The sequence below is a fragment of the Coffea arabica genome, chromosome 7e, assembly GCF_036785885.1.
Source record: "Coffea arabica cultivar ET-39 chromosome 7e, Coffea Arabica ET-39 HiFi, whole genome shotgun sequence".
Taxonomy (NCBI): Eukaryota; Viridiplantae; Streptophyta; class Magnoliopsida; order Gentianales; family Rubiaceae; genus Coffea; species Coffea arabica.
In genome coordinates this window covers 28,545,592-28,564,537 of record NC_092323.1, presented here as the reverse complement: position 1 = coordinate 28,564,537, position 18,946 = coordinate 28,545,592, and positions in this window count along the sequence as shown.

Sequence of the window (18,946 nt, the reverse complement as noted above, 5' to 3'; positions counted from 1 at the left end):
AATGTATTTCTAATATTTCATACGAATGCTAACAACGATGTGATGACCGAAAAATTTGCTCATATTTTCTTGAAATTCCCTCTTATTTTGATTAAATTCCTTTATAATATCTTTACTACTCATTTACTCCCTCAATAGTTGTAATAAATCATAGAATTAAGAGTTTTGCCCTTAGTTTCATAGATAGGGTAAATTAGGATTTTTGCATATTTTGATAGTGTGATTAATTGGTGAGATATGTGTACTTAATTTGATGGTTAAGAGTGAGTTTTAGATAAGAGGAAGTGTGTGATTAGAAGTGATAATAATAAGTTAGTGAATCACAAGTTAAAACGCAAGTACGAGAGAGTTAAGGAAAATAGGCTTGAACCGACGTGCACCGTTTGCTACCAATTAAGTACCCCACTTGATCACTACTTTCTTGCCCTAATCTTCTTGGTATTATTTCAGCTAATCAGCCCCTAATTAACCCTTAAAGCAGCCGAAATATTTGACCTAAAAACAAGAGGAAAAGAAACCAAAAATAAGAAAAAATTGGTGATGCCAAGTGTTGAACATCTATGCAACTTTTGACCAAGACTTCTTTGGTCTTTATCATAGAATTTTGGACTAAAAATCTCTTCATTTCTTGTTTGTGTTGGACGAAATTTTGAGAGGAAAAACAAGAGAGAAAAGTTCATCTTCAACCCCAACTTCATGCTTGAATTTTGAGTTTCAATCCACAAGCTTGCAAAATACTCCATAAGAGTTGGTCACTAGGGAAGATTAAGGGATTGAGTGGAGAGATTTTTGGAGAAAAAGCACTAAACTTCCATCTTTCTTGAAGATACAAGGTGACTTTGTCAAGGAACTTTCCTCTATTTCAAATATTTGCCAACTAGTGGTTTAGGGTTTTAATTTTGGTAGCTTCATGAGAAAATTTCATGGTTTGAAGTTGTGATGTGAAAATTTTCTGTTTTTATGGTAATTTTCTGTCCATATATGATGCTTAAGTGTTGGTCATAGTTTAGTAGCTTTGCCATGTGCTTTTTTCAGCTTTTATATGCTTCTTGGGCTTGATGATAGAAATTTCTAGTTTGTGATCATGAATATTAACTTAGGGTTTCCAATTTCCAGTATTTGGTGGTGAATTTCAGTTCTGCCCTATTTTTAGAATCAACTTTGGCTGCAAATTTCTCCATGTTTTAGACTAAATCAACTTTTGGACAAAACATGAAAGTTGTAGGAATTTGCGTTAGCTTTCTACCAAGAAAATTTCAGCTCAATCGGATCACTATAGCTTGTGAAAGGACTAAAATACCTCTGACTGCCCAAATGCCTTGTTTAACCGATAACTTTCTGTTTTCTCTGAGATTTCAATTTTTTATGCTGAAAATGGGAGAACTGGGTGTTGATGTCTTCATAGGAAATGTAGGTCTATGTGTTAGATTCGAAACACCATAAAATTTACCTTGATCCGATATACCTATCTACAGTTACGACCAAAACGCCGAAGGATGACAAAACTGCCATTTATCAGTTCTTCTTTAAACTGGTTTCCAGCTTTGGTCCATGGTGATAAGTTATTATTTGGTTTGTTTGGTTGGTTTTGAGGCCTTGAATAGATGAATGTGGTTGGTTATCACTTGTGGTTGGATTGGAGGGTTGTTGGCTTGTGAATCTAAATTGTACTTGGATGGGAAAAGTGAGAAAATAGGGGAAATTCTGCCCAAATTTCTATTGCTTGTTCTTATGAATATTAGTGAGATGTAAGGTTTGATTTTAGGGTTAGTTGGATCTTAAGTTACATATGTATCCTTGAATGCACTTCAATAGTGGTATATGAGTTGTTTTTGACCAAGATTTGGTATCAACTAAGATGAAAAGTGTTAGTTTTATCTCGAAAACTTTGAATTACATTTACTCACTTCAATTTGGGATTGGTTGTTCTTTCAACTACTAATTCCTGAAATTTTCTTTCGTTATGTTTGAATTTTTTCTTTCGTTATGTTTGAATTTGAGAAATGACTCAAGATTTTTCGTGACTTAGAAGTTCAAATGTTGTTATCACTCTAAAACTGTATTTTGATATTTGCACTAGTAATTTCTGGATTTTTGATGGTTCATCTAGATTGTGATTAGATGAACCATAATACCTTGTTTTAACTCATCTAGGTTTCTTTGGTGATCCGGAGTACAACTCGGAAGAAAACTTTTGACATAACTCTTCCTCATATTGGTGAGTGTTTCTTGCGTGTTTGTGTATTAAATGACTGTGTACTTGTTGTGAATATTTGCGTGAATGTTAAATGCTTTCTAATGATTGCTAAATCGATTTTCGATAAACGAGTGTGTACTTTATCGCACTCGACCTAAGCCAAAGTGAACTTTCAATGATTGAATACTACTTGTGCATGAATGTAAGTTTTTTGGCTGAACTGGGCCCTTGCCTTTCATTGCCAGTCGATTTGATTTAGAAATGGATTCGGTCGGGCGACTGGTAACCCTGGGACAATGTTTTGGTATACTCGAATATGACCACGAAAGTTGGTGGAGAAATGACCAGTGAATTGACTAGTGGCGGGAAATGAAATTAATGAATGAATGTCAAGAACCCTGGAGGAATTTTCACTTGCAAATATTTTTCTAATAAATTGGTGGGATAAGGAAAATGGTTGGCGAATGAATGAATGAATGACTCCACGTGAGCACGTATCCTTTTAATGAGTGTGTTATCATTGCTTTTATATTGTGAATTTTTTCTCTTCAATGAATAATGTCCTTGTTTAAATTGCTTGATTACTTGTTTGGGAACCTCACTGGGCTTTTAGCTAATTCCTTTAGTTTTTATTTTCCTTACAGGGGATACGAGCAGGGGCGTGAGACTGGTACAGGCAAGCATAGTTCAGTTTCTGAATTTTTGCGTTTGTACTCGCGTTAGTGCTCGGTTATGGTTGAATGTATCTGGAATTCACAACTTTTGTTATATTTGGGATTGTATGAATGTTTGAGATAGAAATGAATGTAAGTATACATTCCAAGTTTGGGAACTGTTATTTCACTTATTCTTGAGGTATACCTTATTTTATTTGAAAAGAGTGAACGAGTCCTGGCGAGAGGTGGGCAGGCGGTTCGACAAACCCTGGGGTACGCCCCAGGGGGAGGTGGGGTCATCATAGATGGTATCAGAGCTCTAAATGAGCTCGTGCCGGGAGAAGATTCTCGAACTGTGGGGATTGGTTTGTTAGGTGTGGAACAAATATCTATTGTTGGGGACATTAGATATGTATGTTGGGTAGGAATCTCAAAAGTGGTTGATTTTCTCTTGAAACTAGCTAACTCGAGTGGTGAATCATCATATTTTCGGATTCCTGTACCCGAGTACCAAAGAGTGATACATTTATAATAAGTCGACATCCCGAGTAATATTAAGATAAGTCTGGATGGCAAAAACCAAGGCACAGGGGATGCAAATAGTCTGGACTTGGGAGATATTGAAGATATTGGTGGGATTTGGGATCCTTAGTATGCAAGTGCACATACCTGGTTGTACTTCTTTGAGTTTTGATTAAGTGTAGTGTCTGAGCAATACCTAGGGTTAATGTCCCATAGGGCATGTGATTAGATATATAAGGAGAGTGTTTTATGTTAAATGTGCTATATTATTTTCATTTTTGATTTGAAATTGCTTTTATCGAACTTTATAGCTACTTTATTTTGCTCATATCTATGTCGTCTATTTTTTCAAAAGAGCTATGGAGGGTAGAAGATGTGAGGACTTGCAGATTCCTTATATTTTCTCAAAAATGCCCTTTTATTTGGAAATTATTCATTTATTATAGCCCCTACCCAATCATTCCACAATAAGTGCAAATGAATTTAGAAAGTAGGGTTTCACTTTTCGTTTTCAAGTTGGAGCAAGTTAGGGTTTTCACGTGTATCCATAGTGTAATTATCCGGTACGGAGCGATGATCAAATTGGTGCTTAAGAGTGACTTTTGGGTGAGAAATAATATGTGATTAGGAGCAATGATAAAAAGTTAGTGAATAGGAAGTAAAAACCCTAGTACGTGTGATTTAAGGAAAAACGGTGCGAACCGACGTGTACCGTGCACTACCGATTGAACACACCACTTGGTCACCACTTTCTTACCATATAAGCTCATTAAAATTTGAGCAAAATATCCCCTCGTTTCCAGCTGGCTTTGGCCGAAAATTTTGACCAAATTGGCAAGGAAAAGAAACAAAAAAATGAGTGGAAATTGGTGGTGACACTTGTTGGCCATTGAGGGCCTTGACCAAGACCAAATAGTCTTGCCTTCTTATCACCATGGAGCTTCATTTCTTCATCATTTTTCTGCTGCTTTGGCCGAGAGAGAGGGAGAGAAAAACCAAGGGAGAGTTTCACCATTTCATCTTGAGTTTGAGCCATCCAAGTGAGGAAACAAGAAACTAAACCGATTAAAACCTTTCTTGAGTGTTTAGCTAGTGGGGTGTTGGTGAAATTTTGGAAGGAAAAGATAGGGTTGCTCTTGGTAGTCACTTTAGCAAGGTAATAATGCTGATTTCCCCATTTCTTACTCTTAATCTTGCTTAACTTGGCATAGCACCTTAAATTTGTGGTGGATGATAGCTATTATAATGATTTGGATGGATATAGTGTATGTTTTCTTGAGTTACATGAGTTAGGGTTTGAAGGATTTGCTACCTATACTTGCTATATGGATAGTATATGTTGTATCTAAGCTTATATAAGAGGTTGTGGTAGTGATTGAAGCAAGAAATGAAGAAAGTTTCCTTTGAAACCGTAAAATTTTAGATTTCTGGAAAATTGTAGTTCAGTTCTGTCTGGTTCCATTTTGTGATGTTAGAGGCCAAATTAGGCTTAGTATAAAACATGAAAGTTGTAGATAATGATGTTTTATAGTTGCATACAAAATTTCAACTCAATCGGAGTAACGTAGACTGTGAAAAGACCAAAATACGCTCACTGCCCTAGGATGCATGTAGTGATCCATTTTAGACAGTTCATCCAGTTGACCGTGTCTATTTACTATGATCCGTGCTGATTTAGCCATTTTCCAAAACATAAAGTTTTAGTACTCTGTCTTAGCTTTTTAACGCCTCCAAGAACGCCTTAAACGGACCTTGGTAGCCTGAGATATGGCCATTTAAATGTAGTATGGTTAACTAGCCGGTTAGTTGGAAGTTGGTTCTGTGAATTGGGAATTTGACTGGGTTACACTGGAAATTTGACTAAGTGATCTTCATGAAAGTTGTAGGCCCTTGTCTTAGCTTCGAAACAGTATAAGTTGCACACCAATCTGATAAGCGTAGCTTCGGTTGTGTCCGTTACGTAAAACTCTATCAAATCTGTCTCTTGTTAAACTTCATTTCCGCACTTGTTGTTAGCTTGATTTTGTCCTTGTATTGTCTTGAGCCTATTGAACGGCTATTGAAATTAGATTGTTGTGTGTGTACCTTTGGGTTTGAATGAGAAAAATAATGAAGCCATAAATGGCTAGAAATAGGAAAATACAAAGGGCATGCTGCCCAAATTTACGCTCGAGGACTAGAGAAATATACTTGCGACTTGGGTAAAGTTGATAAATGAATATCACTTGAACCATCTAGGACTTTTGCTACTTTGGTTATCGAGGGTTATACGTTAGAATCTAGCCGAACTTGTACCCTTAGGAAAATCGGTAATAATCACTATAAATCCGTTTTCCTTGCATTTTCGACTCAAAAGTTATTTCCAAGTATACATCTTACAAAATTTTTCAGTTTGAAAAGCGAGCAACCGTTTCACGACTATTCTCCAAGTGAATTTCAATTTCTTAACTCTTATTGAACGAAACGTCTAAATTTCGAACCTCAGTTGATTTTCAAAGTTCTTAAATCAAGTTTTATCGCAGATTTGGACTCCAAACCCGGAGTACCACCCAGACGCGAACATTAGAGGCACTACTTTTGCTGAGTGCTTCCAAATATCTGATTGAACTTGATATTTGTGATTTATCCTTGACCAATGTGATTACATGATATATAAGTGATTTGATCGGGCAAGGGTGTACTTTATTGCACTTGCCCTAACGAGAATTGTTCTTGTTTATCGATTTCACTTGACTTGCTCTACATGCATATGAATTGTATCTTGTTTGGAATTCCAGAAACCCTGTAGCTAGTTAATCGAGTCGAGCCGGCAAGGGTCTGGTCGATTAGATAACGAACCCTGGGTAACTAGTAATGTCGAGTGGAGTGTTATTTTCTCGGCTAATCGGTATACTGGAGTATTACCACCCGTGTTTCGTGTGGCGTGCGGGCCCGGATAAGGGAGTTGATCGGTGGACGGAGACTGGCGTGAAGTGGGGTTTTCTTTCTGGACTAGTTATCACTTGAAAGTTGACGGAATGTCAACTACCAATCGATCAAGCTGGGATGGAGCCGAGACATGAGCCACTGTATCCTTACATGTGAATATGATCCATATATTCTTGATTACCTGAAATATTATTTCCTTGATTGGACTTGTTTGCTCGCTATTTCACTATTACAATGTTATTACTTTGTTTGATGGCCAGTTTGATATTTGGAACTTCACTGAGCTTTGGCTCACTCCGTTAGTTTTGTTTTCCTTACAGGGGTACGAGTGAGGCGTGAGACGTGTAAAGACTAGCATAGTCTAGTTGTTTTGACTTTTGACTTGTACTCGCGCTATTACTCGAATAGAATGTTTTGTATCTGGATTGTATACACTTTGAACCAGTTTGGGTATATTGAGGCTTTGTATCTTGATTGTGCATCAATGTAAATTATAAGCTTGAATTACGATGTTATTTATGGTCCACGGATGTATGCACATGATACGAGTGAGTGAGTCCTGGCGAGAGTTGGGCAGGCGGTCCGCCGAACCCTTTGGTACGCCTTAGGGAAAGGTGGGGTCGTCTCAGAAGAAGTCAGGACCATGGAACTAGGCGAGGATGTGGTTCTAACCGTGAACGTGGAGTTAGAACAAGTACAAGAGCCGAGAGAAGAGAGAGAAAATTTTGGCTAATGATGAGATCTGGGAGTTAGAGACGGACATGCAAGAAAAATACCCAGAGTTATGTATGAAGAAATGTATGACTTTCAAGGTCAAAATTCTTTTAAGGGGGAGAGAGTATGATGACTGGAAAATTTGCTCATATTTTCTTAAAATTCTCTCTTATTTTGATTAAATTACTTTATAATATCTTTACTACTCATTTACTCCCTCAATTGTTGTAATAAATCATAGAATTAAGAGTTTTGTCCTTAGTTTCATAGATAGGGTAAATTAGGTTTTTGCATATTTTGGTAGTGTGATTAATTGGTGAGGTATGTGTACTTAATTTGATGGTTAAGAGTGAGTTTTAGATAAGAGAAAGCGTGTAATTAAAAGTGATAATAATAAGTTAGTGAATCATAAGTTAAAACGCAAGTACGAGAGAGTCAAGGAAATGAAGTTTAGCACAAGACAGCTTTGACGTTATTTTGCGTAACGGACACAACCGAAACTACGCTTATCGGATTGAGGTGTAATTTATACCATTTCGAATCCAAGGAAGAGAGCTACAACTTTGATGAAGACCACCTAGTCCAGTTCGTAGTGTATCTAGGTCAAAATTTGAAATTACTGAACCAGAATCGCACAAACAGGTCAGTTAACCGCTCTATGTTTAAACGATAATAACTCAGGCTACCGAAATCCAATCGAGGTGATCCTAGGGGCGTTCTAAAGCTAAGATATAGGACTACAACTTTCATGTTTTGGCTAAATACTAATTCAGTACGCATCAGGGTTAACAGGCGCCGTCAAATTGGTGAAATGTCAAAACTGTCACTAAAGTTCTACCTATGGCAGTCAGGGGTATTTTTGTCTTTTCACATGTTACAGTATTCGGATTGAGTTGAAAATTTTCAGGAACCTATAAAACATCATTCTATACAACTTTTATGTTTTACACTAAGCCTAATTCGGCCTCTAACATGGTGAACTAGAACCGGGCAGAATAGGGTGCATACTAACTTCAATTCTGGAAATTTGCTACAATCAAGATATAATTCCCATTTCTAGTTTAAAACCATCACTACCATCTCATATACAAGCTTGTATACATCATGTACCATCCATACAACAAATATGAGAAGGAAATCATTCAAACCCTAACTCAAGTGCATCACCCCAATCATCCAAATTCTCTTGATTTAAGCATCACAATCACAAATACAAGTTACTAAACAACTCCAACATGATTAAGGGAAAAAGAAAAGAGTGGTCAGCCATTTTACCTCAAACTAGAGCTTGCTAGTGTTCTCCTTCACTTCTCCTTGAAATTTTTGGTTCCCTAAGCTTCCCAAGCTTCCAATTTACAAGTTAATCGGTTTAGAATCTTATTATTTTTTTCACTCAAATGGTGCAAATCAAGATGAAATGAAGTTATTTTTCTCTTGCTCACTCTCTCTCTCTTGTTCACGGCTAGGAGGAAGAAAATGTAAGGATCGAAGACAACCAAGTAGAAGAGATAAACAATGTAAAGATCACAAACGTAACAATAAGTAAATAAAAATGAAAGAATTGCAAACCAATTAACTACCCAACTCCTCTTGAGCTTGTAGATTAATTCAAACAAGCTTCTTCAAATTGATGAATTACAATCACTCTTGTGTACAAAGGAAGGTTCACCTCCTCCTTACCCCGAACTCTACTCGGTCAAGTTAGAAAGTTTTACTATCCTTCAAGACAACCCTCACAGAGCTACACTCATGAAGTATTCACTCACAAATGAAAAATTTACAATGAACCTCACACCACTAAGACTACAAATCTTTCTTGAAAAGTATTTTCTCACTAAAATCACTCTAGATCTTTTGTATCTTCAGTATGCAAAAGTTATTTGAAGATTCTGACCATACTCTATTTATAGGAGACCAACAAAGTGCTTCATTAATGCTTCCAACGGATAGAAAGTAGCTGAACAGTCAACTAGCCGTTGGAGTATCGGACGTCCGGTACTCCTGTTTTTTGCGTCCGACAGTAGACAGTGAGTTTGAGAAATTTTCTTCAAATCTATTGGACGTCCGGTGCAAGCTCTTTGTGCGTCCGACAGCAAACAAAGAGATTTGAGAAATCATCTTGTTTCTATCGGACGTCCGGTAGAGACATATTCAGCGTCCGATGGTTTCGTCGACTTCGATGGATCCTATCGGACGTCCGAAGCATACGTCCGAAGTTGTGCAATGATTATCGAACGTCCGGTACTGTCATCACAAGCGTCCGACAGCTTTCAGCAACCTTTGTCTTCTTTCAATTGCACTTGTTCATGGAATCAAATAACTTCATAACTGAAAGTATATCTTGAAGAAATATTAGTATTATCCATTGTTTTGTAAACATCAAAAGTTAGGGACCAAGGTCAACATTCTCCCCCTTTTTGATGATGACAAAACAATGGATGGAAAAAGGAAAAAGATTGAGCAAATGAGCAAAAGCTCCCCCTCACTCATTGCATCCAAACTTATAATCTTAGAATAACTCCCCCTAACACATAGCATGCAATTTGTGTGTTTTTTGATGATAAATATGGAGGAAAATTGGTTGGTCAACACTTAAGGGATGGTTGCCACTTGTCGCAACCAAAATCCATCTCAAAATTTTCTTTTCCTTGCATTTTTTGGTCAAATATTTTGGCTAAGAGGGCTAAGGATGAGGGAGATATTTTGCACCAATATCAATGATATTTTATGGTGAGGAAGTGGTAGTCAAGTGGTGTGGTCAATCGGTAGTGAGCGATACCCGTCGGTTCCAGCCGATTTTCCTTAAATCGCGTATACTAGGGTTTTAACTTATAATTCACTAACTTATTATTATCACCTCTAATCCCACACTTAATATCATCTAAAACTCACTTTTAATCACCAAATTTGATCCACACTTCGTACCGAATAGTCGCACTACGGATAGGCGTAAAACCCTAATTCACGCTAACTTAAAAAAATGAAAAGTGAAACCCTACTTTCTAGGTTCATTTGCACTTATTGTGGGGTGATTGAGTAGTAGGGCTATTATAAAGTAATAATTTCCAAATAAAGGGGATTTTTTAAGAAAAATATAAGAAATTTTACGAGTCCTTACACAAACAATTTCTAGCTAAAAACTGATTGGCCCTATTCAACTGAAGATTTTTCACTTATATTTGTTCCATTTAGACAATAATCAAATAATAAAACTTTTAAGGGTCAACGTCATTGAAGTTCAACAAAGCAAATAGAGATAATAATCAAAAATAGTGTGAGCAACTTCAAAAAAATACTAAATTATCGATCGAATTTGAAATGAATTTGGAAATTTGAAATCGATAATTTGGAATTCGGTTGAAAATTTGGATGTTCTAAATTAGAAAATTTTGAATTAGGATCGAATTTGGTATTGACATTTTTAAAATAGAAACTATCGATTTCAACTTCAACTTTCGGATATTATATATATATATATGTAAAACACCCTAGAAATAAAAAATACATAAAAGAAAAAAAAACCTTTCAAATCATATCACTAAAATTTTAACTTCTCCTTGCTTTTATCCCGCCAATCTCATTGACTCTTTTGACTTTCACTCCCTATCTGTTACCGCCAGCCCATTCTCCTTTCTAGTCGTCACAGACCTCTCCTCTCACACCTTCACTCCATCCCCATCATTAATCATCATTTTTTTCATCCATCTAGATTTCCTAATCCTTCAAATTCGACCAAGAAGAAAAAACAACTAAAGGTTTTCTCAGACTGCTACCTCCAGCTTCTCATAGTCCCTAATTCTCAGCGGCAAGTTTTGGCTAAATGTGAAGCTAAATTGTTGGCTCCTAGCCTTTCGGTTGTTGCAAGATATGAAGTTTCAATCCCAAATTATTGGCTAGCTCTTACAATTTTTCATGTTGTGAAACTTTAGTTTCATTTTTGCAGTTTTCTTGCATGTACAAATTATTAATTTTGGTTTGATGGTTTCATTTTTGGGGAGACTGAAGTTCTGATTCTACTGTGTTATATTTTGTACCCTTTTTCAATGAAATTAGTAAAATATCATTTTTTGAAATGAATTTGATACGAAAATTGAAATCGAACTTTTTGAATTCTAAAGCAAAAAATGTCGATACCATCAGGAGGAAATTTACCAAAAAAATCGAATTCAAACTCCTGAATTACTAAATTCGATTTCGATGCATACCCTTAGTCAGAAAGATCAAACAGGTTTTAGTTAATGATGGAATCCTACACTGCATTACTAGGATTGGAAGTTTGATAGTGACAAGGCAAGAGATTTTGCCTTGTTCAAATAGATTAAACTTTGAAAAGCTCTTAAAAAGGTATGGTGGGATGAGAGAAGAGAATTTGCTATCTATGAAGAATTTCTCAATTCTTGTGAGCGTGAAAATGTTGTTGATGTGTGTGTTTGTGTGAGAGAAAGAGAGCGTGTGAGTGTGTGTGTGTTAAAATATGCGGGAAAGAGAATCAAAGTGTGGTGTGTGTATATTGATGTGTGAGAAAAAGAATTTACAAAAATTTTCAATATAAATATATGAAAGAATGTGAAAGTGTGAAAGTAATGGTAAAGTACATTTGGTAATGGTTGGGTTATGGGTTTAACTTAATCCAATTAGACCCAATCCAAAATTAACCCACTTCATAGTTGTGTGGGTTGGGTCGTTATTCATTTGGTTAGAACCTAATATTTACCCACACATTTTTAACTTGACTTTATCCATTTGGCACTCTTAAACACAAGATACCAAATAATTGGAGCACCAAATGCACTATACCTTTGGTTTATTAACCACATATGCCAAATCGTAGAAATAGATCTTCTGTCCTATTTCTTGTTCCACTTTGTATCTTACTTTTTAGTATATTACTATTTCTTATTCATAAATATCATATATTAATTCTTTTTATTTTCTTATTACCAAATGACTACTAACAAAGTAAAAAATAAATATATCAATAAAAAATAGCAATATAATAAAAAGTGCGACAAAGGGTGGAATAGGAAGTGGGACAGAAGATCCGTTGTGACAAATCATGAAACAAAGTCACAAATGTAAAATTAATCTCAGGTGAACCTTTTGTAATTTTTTATACCTATCTGAAAGCTTTATTTTGATTTATTAACTACTACTCATTTTTGTCAACGCAGCTCCAACTATGAAAAATAGATAGATTCCAAGCCAAATAACTTAAGTTCAATGGATAGATTAAGGGGAAAAAAGGAAACATACTAAATCTTTCATAGGGAGAAATTGGGGATGACTCAACCATAGTAGTAGTGGTAACTGATTGCCTCTACCTTCTCTTCTTCCCAATAGATCAGTTGTTGAGGACTCGAGTCTTTATCACTTAGTGAGATTGAGTAAAAGATAAGAGGATTAAGGAGGAGATTGGATGGTTGATATGTGAGATGAAACAGTGATGACTATGAGTGAGAGAGTGAGGAGAAGGAGGGTCCAAAAAGAGTGAAAGAGTGAAGATAGGAGCAGCACGTCGAAGGAGAAGAGTGACTATTCGAGTAAAATAGTCAATCATGAGGATGAAACATAAGAGAGAGTAGTTGCAGTTGCAACCTTGTAGCTAAGAAGAAAAAAGAGAAAGAACGAAGAATGGATAGAGATGTGTGTTTGGATATATATGAGATAATTACAATAGCATTTTTCATAATTTGATTTGTGTGACATAAAAAGGAAGTTAGAAATATAAAAATTGTTTAGAACATGTGTTTATGATGTAAGGAAACTAATATTTGAAGTAACATTATATTCAAACACTTATTTATTTAGTAATGAAGTTGTCAAAATTATGTTTAATAATATTTCCAAATTAGTACCATACAAAATTATGGGTTAATTACATTTCCATCCCTTGAGATTTAATCAAACCACCAACCAATCCTTGAGGTTAGGTAAAATAAGATTCATTCCTTTGTCACTAACACCATCTATATTTTACTAATAGAGAACGATAAAATAACCATTCACCCAAGTGCATTGACTACAAGCCAAAAGGAAGATCAGGAAATAATAATGGAAAGTCAAAAAATAAGGAAAAGGAAGGAAAAAATGTATAAAGAAAATTCAAAAATATTAATGAAGAAAAAAGCTATATGTTTTTTCCACAAAATAAAGCAAAAAAATAAAATAAAATTTAGTTTGGGCTAGATAAGTTAGAAGATTTGTTTTTGTGTATATTTATTTGGTTGGTTGAATATAAACTCATGGAATTGTCCTTGATATCATCTAAAGAGTTATATTAGGTTTGATAGAGATTGAGAATCAGTTAATGGAGGAATTGGTAAGTAGAGCAATTGTTGGGTGATAAAATTTTGCTTATCTGTGGTAATTCTGGGGTCAAAATTTCTTATCAACAAAATAGAATTTGGTGAAACTTTTTTTTTGTCAAAATGGCACATAGACTTGGCTCCATTGCTATATGATGATTACAAGGTTCCCAAGTTAACAGAGGATTGGAAGAGAGATAAAGGGCAAAAGGGGCAAAAAGGTGATTTTTGGGCTTATGGGCATTTCTAGGTTTTTAATGTTAATTTTGCTGATCTTACTAACAATTAAGTAGTTAGCTGTTTGTTCCCGAATTGCTAGGGTGCATTTATTAAGAACTTTTCATTTTAGAGTCCTGTTTTGTTATTTGGACAAACTTGAGAGTCTGGACAGTAGTTTGACTAAACCTTAGGAAAGATAAATATAATTAATTCTAAAATTATATACAAATTAGTTAATTACAAATTATAAACTACTAATTAATAACTTTGTCCTATTTAACTAATTTATAATTAGTAGGTTATATGTATGATTTTATTTATATTTTATTTAAGGGGACGTAGGGGACGAGGCAAGGGATAGGGTGGGTGTATGCTCTCTCGCCCCTATTCCATTTAAGATTTTTCTGTCCCTGCCCCACCTTCTGTCCCATTATTTTCTCATGGAACGGGTACAGGCCACCATTGGCATCCTTAATTTTCCTCTTTCATGAAAACTTATTATTTTCATACTTTGATAATAATTTAAGGGTAACGTTATTATATCATTTGACCAAGTGAGGTAAGTGTAATTTTATAGAAATGATGAGAGCTATTTGAATTTGACCTAAGGGAACTTATGTAAAATAAAACCTTTTTAGAATTGAGATCAATTTTGGAGATTCGGTTGTTTACCTTACCTACATCACAAGAGCTCTAGCCAAGGAGAAATTTTAGAAGTGGTTCACACAACTGGTTATTGACGCAATGATAATTTCATTTATTCATTAATAAATAGGTTATAATTGTCAACAAGCTCTCTAACAATCAACTTTTTCTTACTATGTTGCTAGTTAAGGTACAATCGTTAACTATTTCTCTAATAAAAAAATAATCCTACATACGACTATAGAATTTTGTTTTCCTCTTTGCCTTAGAAACTAAAAGAGCTTTATTCTAACTAATAAACACGCTATGAGGGTTTATCTAAATTAGATCATATGTCTCTCTGACACAAATCCAATCATGCCAGTTACCACTAATTTAAACCAATTAAATAATTATAGATTTAACTATCTTAATTGGTAATAGGTTATTTGTGACGATCCCACCTTCCCCTAGGACATACCCGGGAGTTTAGCGGATTGCCCGTCTAACTCTTGGCAGGATTCACTCACATTTACTTAAAATACGGATCAGAACTTCAAGAGAAAGAGGAGCAACAGTTTCCATCTTAAAATGTATATAGACATAATTGTTTATTTCAAATATTATACATACCCAAAATATAGCAAAAGATTCAAACTTTAGTTGAAATCCTAACCTTAAACGAGCACTAGCACTATTACAATTACAAAAGTCAAAAGTCTATACATGAATCCAACCTGTCCTAGTCACACACCCATGCTCACACCCCCTGTAAGGAAAACTAAACTAATGGGGTGAGTTAAAATTCAGTGAGGTTTCAAATATCATGTAATCAAAATATTAATCTCAAAGCAAGTAAGAAAACGGTAACTTAGCAAATTAACAACCGGCAAAAAAGGAACAAGTAGCACTTTCAATAGGAAGGATACATTTATGTCACTCTGGCCACTTAACTCGTAACCGTTAACACTCCGTCAACCATGAAATACACTATCAAATCCAATAGAACACCACTTCACGCCATCTCCATCCACCGATCATCCCCCTTACCAGGGCCGCACGCCAATCAAGTATAAGTAGGGTAATATTCGAATACACCAAGGCCAATAACAAGATACAAGACCCATGGTTCATCGGTCACCTCGATCAAACCCTTGCTGGTTTGATTTGACCAACTAACTAATGGGGATGGGATCCCAAAGCAAGTATAGTCGGTGAGATAACAACTCCAACCGACTTTCAAGTAATGCACAGATATATCGGTTCACAAGTAAACAAATCAACAAGAATTCAAGCAAGTTAGGTTGAGTACAATAAAGTACACACTCGCTTTTTCAATATCAAGTCAAGATATCTAGTAACAAGTCACATAGTCCAAATCATGCAATTGAAACACTCACCATTGATTACTGTTTATCAAAATCGGGTTTAGGCCTAACTCCCTGATCGGACTCAAAATCTGCGATCAAATATCGTATAGCAAAATGCAATCAAATAGGGTTTTAAAATATACAACCCTCGCTTGTTAATATCAAAAGAAGTTCATGTAAATAGAACTCTTATAAATAGATCTCATGAGACTTAGTAAACCCAATACAAGGTACATGCACGCCCCTATTTGTTTTTGGAAAGTAAACGATTAAAATTTTTAAATTTAAACTAGACTTATGCAACTAGAAATCATGTTTAAAGTGGCCATTACTTTCTCCTTGCAAAATATATAGTTTTTGTCAAAATTTCATCTTACGTATCACTACCAAGGGGAACTCAAGCATCCCTAAGCAACTAAGTCCGAATCAATCAAAAATCACCCTTCTACTCTCACTTTCACTCGTTTATATTACAAGAAAAGAAACGACCAGCATCTCCCCTGTTTTTCCTTAAATTTTCTCCAATTTCAAGGCTAAAATTTCATAGCAAAACAGCTCCAATCAAGTCTACAAGTTATAAGATACAAGGGTTTCTTATTTTAGGCCACAAATCTAACTAAATTAGGTATATACCTAGCATATATTTATCGTATACCTAAGTTGAAAATTTAAGCCCTAAGTTGGAATCTACCAACAAAAGTTAGAAATCTCTTAAGTGAAGCCAAAAATGCATGTACAAGTTAAAAAATCCTCATGACAAGACTAAAGTTTCATAGCAAAGATGGAAATAATATTTCAAAACTGAAAATTCTCAACCAAAGCTGGAAATGACAAACTACTACACAAAACTACGAAATGTTCCATAAAACCTACTACAATCAAGTCATAATTGCATTCAAATGCAAGATTAAAGGGAAAAAGTAGTTCCTTGCCAAGGGTACCTTCAATTCCTAAGGAGAATAGCAAACCACAGCTTTCTTTCCCAAAAATCACTCCACATAAACCTCCTTCCTTCCTTGTTGCAACCTCTTATGGATTGTCTAGGGTTTTAGGTTGATTTCCCACAAGTTCTAGCTAGAAATCAAGGTGAAGTTGAAGAAGTTTTCCCTCTTTTCATTCTTCTCTCTCTTGGCTAAGAAGCAAAGAAAATGAAGGAAATTTTGGTTCGTTAGATGATAAAGATGGAAGAAATATCTTGGTCAAAGATGACTTTGATTGCCAACACTTGGCACCCAACCATTTTTCCTCTTGTTTTTTTTTCTTTTCCTCTATCTTTTCTTTCTCCAATTTCGGCCATCATCTTAAAAATACAAGGGAGAAATAATAAAAAGGAAAGAAAAGTTTCGGTCAAGTGGTGTCTTTGACCGGTAACAAGTGGCGCGAGTTGGTTCGACCCTATCTCTTTGTCTCTTTTGTGTTTTTAACTTATGTTTCACTAAGTCACTCTTAGGACTTTTAATCATATAATTCCTCTTACATAATACCCACTCTTATCCACCAAATTTAGTGCACACACCTCACCAATTGATCACGCAACCACAATGTACCACGAAACCTAACATGCACCAACTATAAAAATAAAGATAAAAACTCTCAACTCTATCGTTAAAAATAGTTACAAAAATTAAGGCAAGTAAATTAGTATTAATGAAACTATAAATTAACTATCAAAAATAAGGAAAATTATAAGAAAATATAAAAGAATTTTCAAGTCCTCACACTCTCTCCCCCTTAAAAGAATTTTGACCTCGAAATTCATACTTTTACTCGCAAATAGCTCAGCCATTTCTCTTGCATGTCTGCCTCTAACTCCCAGGTTGTTTCTTCTACCTCATAGTGTTTCCACAGAACCTTAACCAATGAAATTTGCTTATTTTTCAAGTCTTTCACCTTCCTATCTAGAAGTCGAATAGGTCGTTCCTCATAAGTTAGAGACTCGTCAAGCTCAATATCCTTTGGCTGCAGTAAATGAGTCGGGTTTGCATGATATTTCTTAAGCAAGGATACGTGAAAAACATTGTGAATTCGGGACAAACTTGCTAGTAATTCCAATTGATATGCCACCTTTCGTACCCGTTGGAATATGTTGAAGGGACCTATATATCTTGTGTGTAGCTTCTTTCCTTTTCCCACTTTAATCCTTCCTTTTAATTGAGTAACCTTAAGAAATACTTGACCTCCGGTTTCAAATTCCAAATCCTTTCTTCGATGGTTGGCATAACTCTTTTGTCGACTTTGAGCCATTTGAATCCTCTGATGTATTACCTTTACCTTTTTGTACGCTTCCTCAATCCATGGTATTATTGCCGGATCCATAATTTTTCTCTCTCCTACTTCATCCCAGTGAATCGGTGAACGGCATTTTCGTCCATAAAGCACCTCATAAGGTGCCATTTGGATTGAAGCGTGATAATTGTTGTTATAAGCAAACTCAACTAATGTCATATATTGGTCCCAACTTCCTTCAAAATCCATGATGCATGATCTTAGCATATCCTCAAGAATTTGAATGGTTCTTTCTAACTGTCCATCCGTTTTACTAGAAGCTAAGAAACTATTGAAAAAAGGGATAATTTGGAGGATAGGTGATGACAAGAACACCAATCTTTGGAATGATCCCTGGATACCAAGGTCACATTTTTCTTAAGTTTCATAGCAGTCCAAATTATATGTCCATATGCCAGAGTTCGTGACTTGCTTGACACGAATGTGGGTGGCTGGAAATTGAACATTGTTAAAGGTTTGTTTAGAGAGCATGAGATTGAGCAGATTTTGATAATTCCTCTTTCACCGTCATGACCTATGTAATAGACTTAAACTGGAAGTTTGTTGTTGTGGAAGGTGCAGATGTATGTTAAAAACTGATAAGCATATATTCTTGGACTGTACTTTAGCTCAAGAAGTTTGGTCATGTTTGGGTTTTCTCAAAATTGTAAGTGAGCCCCTACCTCAAGTTTCAAACACTGGTTTGATTATCTTTTGCAGACAGAAGGCAAACAAACTGTAGAGTTGGTGGCTGTAACCGTATGACTAATTTGGAAAGGTAGAAACCAGAAACTTTTCGAAGTAAAAGATAGAGTTGCAGATCAAGCGGGGGATTATGTAAAAAGGGCCCTTACATGAATATTGAAGTTTTTACTATAAGAGTGGACCATGCAGAGTTATTCAACAAAGCAAATGGGAAGTTTTATGTGAAAATTTACTAACAATTAATGTGGATAGAGATTTTTTCTAAAGATGAATTTGGTATTAGACTAGTGGCGAGAGATCATTTGGGCCATATGGAAGCAATAATGGCTAAGAAGTTAGCTAGAACTCTTAGTGCAAAACATTTTGAATGCATTACTATTCTCAGGGCTCTTTAATTTATGAGAAATTTTAACATCACTCACTTTCTAGTAGAAGGAGATG